The sequence below is a fragment of the Passer domesticus genome, chromosome 10, assembly GCF_036417665.1.
Source record: "Passer domesticus isolate bPasDom1 chromosome 10, bPasDom1.hap1, whole genome shotgun sequence".
Taxonomy (NCBI): domain Eukaryota; kingdom Metazoa; phylum Chordata; class Aves; order Passeriformes; family Passeridae; genus Passer; species Passer domesticus.
The window spans coordinates 22,826,491-22,831,785 of NC_087483.1; the positions used below are offsets into that span (position 1 = coordinate 22,826,491).

Below are 5,295 nucleotides of genomic sequence, written 5' to 3' on the forward strand. Positions count from 1 at the left end.
CTATTGGTGCATTAAAAGAATGGCTGAAATGTGGTCATTGTTGATAGAAACCTTAATGGTTATTCCAAAGGTAAGTCATAGCAAATCATTTGGAGCCTAGAACATTATGATGCACATTATGGGAATGTAATTACAATGCTCGTTTGATTATCCTGTAGCCATTCCACAAAATGCATAGCAAAAAATGTTGATCGAAAGTAGCTGCTTTAGATATGCAGTAGCCACTTTCAAAAATGCAAGATCCCAGCCCTTTCACTGCTGGGCTTTGATTTTTATTTTCCTTTGAAAACACAAATTACATTAAGTCACATCATAAACTGTGCTATACATTCTGCAAATGTATAGCTGTGGAAAACAGAAGGCTATCAGGAAGTAACCAAAATACTTACTGTAGTCTGGTTTTTTGCCCTTTTATAGAAGCTTTGCCACTGCCTTTTTGCAAGTGTTGGTTTGCATTGCCTTCAGCAAGATGTGGTTGCTGGGAGAGGATGAGAGTGAGAGGAGAGGTGGTGGCACAACCTCCTCCCTAGGGACCCCTCTCCCCAGGCAGCTTTCCCAGGAGGGAGGGAGTGAGTAGAAAGCCTCCCTCAGGGCTCGCTAGTGTCTGCCAGAGGTCCCTGGGGCACAGCTCAAGTTTTCAAGCCCTTGGAATTTTTCCACAGCATGAGGGAAATGCCCTCTTTGCTGCAGGGAGCCCTCACTTTGCCTGCTAAGGCAGGAAAAGGAATGTAAGTGTTGAGCCCCAGGTACAGTAAGCCACTGCATTCTACACAGCACAATGTCAGAGAGCGCCGGAGCTGCCCGGGAGGAGTCCAGGGGAGGTGTCCGGAGGTGTCCCGGAGGAGGCTGTGGCCCCGGGCAGGGGCTGTGGGCAGCCGCAGGGAAGGGCTGGTGGCTGTAGCCCCAGTTTGCCTTTTCTCCAGGGGGACACTGCCTGCCGGCGCCATTCCTCTGTCCTCTGAGCTGTTAATCTCAAATGCCCTGTATTTACGTTCACTCAAACGTGATCTTGGCAGACCCTTATTAGTGTTATTGCCTTAATAGACTTCTCCTCTCTAACCTCTAAATTTTTGTGACAAACTGGCTTGAACTGCTAAGCATGGCAATTCATTAGATAAGAATATTATGTAAAAACCCTTCTATGGTGGACACATATACAGAAAGTAATTCTGTCAGATGTAATTTTCAGAGGTAGCACAGCTATTTGATTCCATTTAGTGACATGAGATGCCAGGAGGTCTCTCAGTTTGGGGTTTTTCCACAGTTATATAAGGCACTGCCCATCTTTCCCAGCCTAAAGTAATAATAATAATTATTATTATTATTACTATGTCAAAGTGCATTCTCTAGCACAATCAAAAAACTCAATTGTATATATTTGATGTACAGTCCAATGTTCTTGGCAGCAAGTCTGCAAGTTACAGAAAGTCTTAAAATACATGGGGTTTGATCCTGAGCAGCATCAGCTGAGCTAAAGAGCAGGACAGAGGTGAGGGGTGGCATGGCTGGGGGCTGTTTTTCTCAGTGAGGCAACCTCTGCTGGTCAGCATGCTGTCACACATGGCCAACTGCTAGAAAATAATCTGTGGGAGCAGATAAGATAGAGCAAAACTGCAGTAGCCAGTTTTTTCTTTAAAAAGGAAACCACGTCCAAAATCACCCATCCCCATTTCACAGCAAGAAAGCAGGTTCTCATGGGGCATTAGCTCAGTCAGGGCAGAGCTGGGGGGAGGCACAAATGGGCACTCTCCCCTCCCAGCTGAACAGGGACTTGCCCTGGCTGTATGTACACAAAAGCAGCCTGTGTTTGCAGGCCTGGGCAGGGTTTTTGCTCCAGTGAGTCTCATATTCACGTGCTGCCCTGCTTAGGAGCACGGTTTCATAGGAGCTTGAACTGCCAGCTGGTTCACAGCACAGCAGCACACCTCTGACCTGCAAGACACGGGGAAGAGGCACCTGGAGAGTGCAGTGCCACCAAAGCTGCTGGTCTGGCTGTCCCTCCCTCCAGGGAGCAGCTCCCCAGGACACCTTCTCCTGATGGCAGTGGCAGGAACCCCAGTGCTGCTGGGGAAACCTGTGTTCTTAAGCCAATAAAAAACAGGGTCAGACCCAGCACTGGGCCACCGAGCTGAAGAAGAATGATTGCTACCCTCAGTGGTAAGTGACTCTCCATCCTCCTGTTGTTCTTCCCTATTTTTTTAAAGACATCCTTAGGTATATGGGAAAGACAAAAAAAAAACCCAAACAACCAAACCAAAAAAAACCCCCAAAAACCCACACACTGAAAAAAAACTGAACCACGTATCTTGTTGGCAGAAAAAGAAAGAAGTCTTTTTGCTCATGCTATGAAGACATCAGCTGTGGAGGTAAAGCCTGTAAAATTTCAGAAAACCAAGGACCATGATGCTGAGGTTAACCTGCTCTTCCTGTGTGAACTGAGCACTGCTTACTCCCTCTCAACCCACCCGCAGGGTCAAGAACCAATTGCAGGGGAGAGATGCTGCTGTTCACCCTGAAACTTTCCTGCTGATGTCTGGCATCCAGGGAGAGCTTGTCAGCTCTTGTGATTCCCACAAGATCCAGAGTAAAATGCTGCTGAATGAACTGAAAACTCTGTGTAAGCTCTGACAGCAAGTTTCACATTGGGAAAAAAAAAAAAAAAAAGGAAAAGAAAATCTGATTTTGTAAATATTCTCTCAATTGGACGCAAATACTCACTCACTTTGGACGTCCAGTTTGGAATCTGCCTTCAAGAGCTCTTTGCTGTTTTTCATAATCCATTCCAGCAGGCATCTCCGAGCTCGCTTCTTACAGTTCAGAGCATTTTAAACCCTGGAAGAGGAAAATGCAGTACCTTTTGGGGATTAAGGAAACATCAACATCCAAGCATGGAGATATGAAGCCCAAGAGAAAGAAAAGCCAAGAAACCAAGGGGCAGCTCTACAGCAGTGGTATTTTGTGCCACTTGCAGTCAGCCATGGAGGGAGGGCATGGCAGCTGAAGCACTGCCAAGGATATGTGTGTGGAAGGAGGATAGTGTGTCCAGCTCCTGGCATGCAAATCTAGACGTACTGGTACTTCAATACAATTGCCTTTAACAGACTTGTAAGAAAACCCTAAGTGAACATAACCCAAAGAGCATTTTCTGAGGTGTAGTTGCCCAAGACAGTCTGATTTTACACATTGCTGTGCACGATCTTCTAGCTGCATGTTAGTAAAACATGAAAAAAGGAGGCTCAGCTTTGTAAAGTACTGGGGGTATGTCTGAAAATATAAGCACATTTTTATTTGTAATGAATTATCATCAAGATGGGGAGTAGCTGCATTAAAAGTGACAAAAAACAAGACAGAAAACTAAATCTTGCTAATTTTTTTTTTCACAAGTTCACTCACTGTTGCTTTAACCAGCAATGCTGGTACAGCAAAAGGATTTCTAATCAGTCACTAATGCATGATTGTTTAATTTTAATGGGCATGATCAATACCATCCGCTCCTTCTTTAAATGCTAATGAACACTTTAATACAACAGATGTGGACAAACAGTACATTGCAGATTAAAATTAGGCACGGCATTAAATAGCTCACAAACAGCAGAGGAATCCTGCTGGACATCTTGATGAACAACCACAGGCAGCTGATAATTCTTGGAACTGCCACCACCAGCCCACAGTATCTCAGGCTTGTACAACTACACCACCATCCTGATCACCCTAGAAGAGAAAGGTGCCTTTCCAAACTCTTGCAATTTCTTTCTTAGGATTTGTGCAGGCCCAACTGTGATTCCTGAGATGCATATCAAAATTTTAGTAACACAAGCACATTCCTAGCAGCTACTCTCAGTTACTATTAGTTGGTATCTTCCAGCCCATTTTGGTCATGGCAAGAAATGTCAGGGAAGGATCCCCAACCTAGACAAAATCCCAGTCCCCTGCTTGTGACAGAGGAACATCCAGTGCTAGGTTGTCCGTGTCCCTCAAATGAGTTGTCAGGCTCAGTGAACCAGGGTCAGAAGCTGGGTTACTAACTAGCTTTCAGCCGGTTTGAAGCCACAAGAAAATGGCAAACTTTGTTACCAAGGATATCACATGCAGCTGAATTCACTTCAAGGTAAAGCTTCTATTTTTTTCTGCTTTTAACTGTTGTCAGAGGAAAAGGCTCTGGAGTGACAGAAATCCAAATCCTGATACCTGGTATCATTTGTGTCTTGCTCCATTGGTTTTGGTGGATCTGTCCTGAATTAATGAAATGTGAGTCCCAGTTCACTCTGGTAGGTATTGGAAACTCACCCCAGGGCTCACCCTCACTGGGGCTGGTGGCAGTCAGAGGAAGAGCTGCATGTACCCACAGGAGTGGCCTGTGTGTGGAGCAGGGAGTTTACATGTCCTTTAGGACACGCAGTGACAGGGCTATGGTGACAGCCCCTCACCCTGAGCCGGTGATGTGCCAGCACTGCTCACCATGGTGTGCCAGCAAGGGATGGGTGCTGTGCAGCACCCTGTTCAAAGGCATCTCTAATTTACAGTTCCTTGGCTTTCAGAGGGTACCATGCATTGCTTTGGGTTCAGCTTCCTTTATCTGTTTCTTCCTTTTATTCTCTCTTGCATCTTGTGAAACCCAAACTTTTTTTTCTCCTTTTTAATTGTGTGAAATCAACTTGGAGTGAAAAGGCCACGAAGAAACTTTCTGACGCCAACTGAGTCTAAGCTGAGTCTTTGTTCTCAGCAGAGCTAAAGACCACATTAATCAGAAACTTTGCTGACCTTGTCTTTACTACCTGAATACTGAAAGACAAAAGCGACACAGTCTGGCCACATTTAAAAATTCAATTAAAAAATACCAGCTGCACAGGGATAAATATTATTATAGACCTCAGTGGGGTTAGTTGTAACTATGATAAAGGCAATCCCTTCTTCTCATTCTATTTTAATTTTTTTTCCCCCAAAAGAATAAAGCCTAGTTTTTGATTCTTCTTCTGATTAAGACAACTGTGTACGTGACAGGGTGTCTCAGTGGTGTTGGGTAACTAATGTTGGGGCTGTTAATAAGGAACAAAGTAAGAAATTCCTGAGAAAGGATGGCAAGCTGAAAGTGGAGAAGTGAAGCTACTAAAGTGGGCCTGAAGAAAAAAGTTCTTGTGTCCCTTTTTTTCAGACTATGCTGAAATATGTAACTATTCCTATAGCCCTGGCAGAAGGAGACTAGCCAAGGGGTGAAAGGACCCTGCTTAGAGCTGGACCCAGCATCTAGAAGCAAAGTGAGGTGAGGAGAGAGGTAACAGCACAACTCTCCCAAGG

General features: G+C 44.8%; 1 protein-coding gene across 6 annotated transcripts in view; it reads right to left on the reverse strand.

The window, feature by feature from the left end:
• MAP3K20 (mitogen-activated protein kinase kinase kinase 20) overlaps nucleotides 1-5,295 on the reverse strand; it is a 101,738-nt gene that overhangs the window by 6,677 nt on the left and 89,766 nt on the right. Inside the window, exons 21-22 of one of the 6 annotated variants that reach the window (XR_010369257.1) lie at nucleotides 2,723-2,832; nucleotides 2,249-2,592 (exon numbers count right to left, since the gene is read on the reverse strand). The gene's annotated coding sequence lies outside the window, so the exon portion shown is untranslated. Of the gene's footprint in view, nucleotides 1-2,248; nucleotides 2,596-2,718; nucleotides 2,833-5,295 lie in introns of those variants that run through there. The other 5 variants (XR_010369258.1, XR_010369255.1, XR_010369256.1 and 2 more) reach the window with 5 other exon arrangements.